We start from the raw sequence: 2,159 nt of genomic DNA, 5'->3' as shown, positions 1-2,159 counted from the left end.
GGGTTCCAGTAGCCCATAGTCTATTAGCATTCTTTGTTAAAAATTAACAGAATCGCATAAATTCACATTTTTGGTCTCAGTTTGCATAATTTCAGAATTTTTCTTTGCATAAAACGACGGGGACAGGCAAATTGAGCAAGCGAAAGGAAACGGATGGTCACAATCCCTCCATCACAAGGACAAAGTATGCCTCTCTCTCTCTCTCTCTCTCTCTCTCTCTCTCTCTCTCTCTCTCTCTCTCTCTCTCTCTCTCTCCTGTCCCTGTCCGTCCGTCCGTCCAGGCCGTCTCTCTCTCTCTCTCTCTCTCTCTCTCTCTCTCTCTCTTTCTCTCTCTAGAAGTATGTAGTGTTGTGTTTAGGCTCTCCTCGACCATCGCACGTAGAAGACCGAGTTTGATTCCCGAGTGAGGAAAAAATATATCGAGTCACATACACATACACACAAATACATACACTCACAAAAAAAACCACAGACAGTACACACAAACACACGCAAACACACACACACACACACACACACACACACACACACACACACACACACACACACACACACACACACACACACACATATATATACACACACCGTAGAAGCAACAAAGAATGGACACATTTAAAATGGATCCACAAGCCAAGACTAGGAATGCCAGAAATAACCTTTCTTTTTACTCAATCTAATTCGATCCTAAGCAGTATAAAACTAAAACAACAGGAAAGAATAACCAAAATCCATCAACAAACCACTGATTTATGATTGTTTAAAATTTTAATAGCTCATGAAATTGAAAACATCGTGGTCAAAATGAACTGCCATGTTCAAGTAATTCTATGGAAAATAAAAAAAAATATTAAATATCATCACTTTGACCTTATGCAGTTGCGAGCGCCGTAAAACCTCTCCTAAAACTAAACTAAAAACTCACTTTGACAGTCAGTTTTTTTTCTTTTTTTAAGAACATCATGCATATATTAGTAGATTTTTAGATCTAGAATCTAGTCCTCTTGATTTCAAAAGATTGTACGATAACAAATTTTTAAAAACTAGATCTATGACTCCCTTTTAAAAAATTTGAAGAGAAAAAAATTACCAAGACTGGCGTGTGATGGGCCTCTACTTCTGGCCCATTTTTTAGGAAAAGTCCAGGAAATACCGTGTAACTATTGTTGTACCATAATAAAAATTCTTAAATCATTTGAAATGAAATAACGATCAATTTTTTGGTGCAAAACTTAAGTCTTTAGTTTAGTAGAGTTTTTATGGCGCTCGCAGCTGGTCATAGAATCTATATAAACACCAAAGGGTGGATGTCAACAGAGAATTAGTCTGTGCAGGGAATCAGGACTCTGCTCACGTCTCTAGCTTCAACAGCACTAACGTCACAAAGTCTGCTTCGACTATCAAGGCACCCCAGAAATAGATGTTTTGTTTGTTTTTGTAAAGTGTTTTACGGCGCTCGCAACTGCATAGGTCATATGAGCGCGCGGGATACTCCTACTAATATTTTCAGTTGGTAGGAAATTTTGAATTTTGCCCGGGTGGCGGCCGAAGCCTACTCTTATCGATTTTAGACCACCAAGGGATCTTTAACGTGCGCAACTTGCACACGGGCCCTCCGAGATTTTTCGCCCTTGTCCGAGAAGGCTAGGTGTAGATCTTTCCCACCAGAAGATCAGGGGTGTGGCAGAAAGACAGCAGTAAGGAGGAGCCAAGGAGTAGCAGTAGAAAGGCTGCAGAAAGAGTCAGGAGCCCAGAGGAGGGGGCAAAGGAGGTGAGGGGGTGGGGGCAGAAAGTGGAAATGAAAGCAGACAACAGAACATTGCTAGAGAGCAGGAAAGGAGGTGAAAGGAGACAATTTTAGAGCAGAAAATCTTTCGGTCGCTACCCGGATTCGAACCCGGGACCTTTGAATGAGAGGCCAACACCTTAACCTCTAGGCCACGAGAGCCCCCCCCCCCCCCCCCCCCCCCCCCCCGGAAAGGAGGGCCAAGAAGTTCATAACTAAATTATTTAAAAAAAAGGGAAAAAAACTTGTTATCTTTTGAATGTCCTCGCAAGTAGGGGGGGGGGACCAAAAAAAAATTTCGGGGGATCCAGGGTCGGGTTAAGAAACTCAAACTGTTTATTGAATTCATAAAAAAAATACGCCGCTAGAAAATTTC

The sequence above is a fragment of the Aplysia californica genome, unplaced genomic scaffold (genome assembly GCF_000002075.1).
Source record: "Aplysia californica isolate F4 #8 unplaced genomic scaffold, AplCal3.0 scaffold00022, whole genome shotgun sequence".
In the NCBI taxonomy this organism is placed as follows: domain Eukaryota; kingdom Metazoa; phylum Mollusca; class Gastropoda; order Aplysiida; family Aplysiidae; genus Aplysia; species Aplysia californica.
This window is presented reverse-complemented; position numbering follows the sequence as displayed.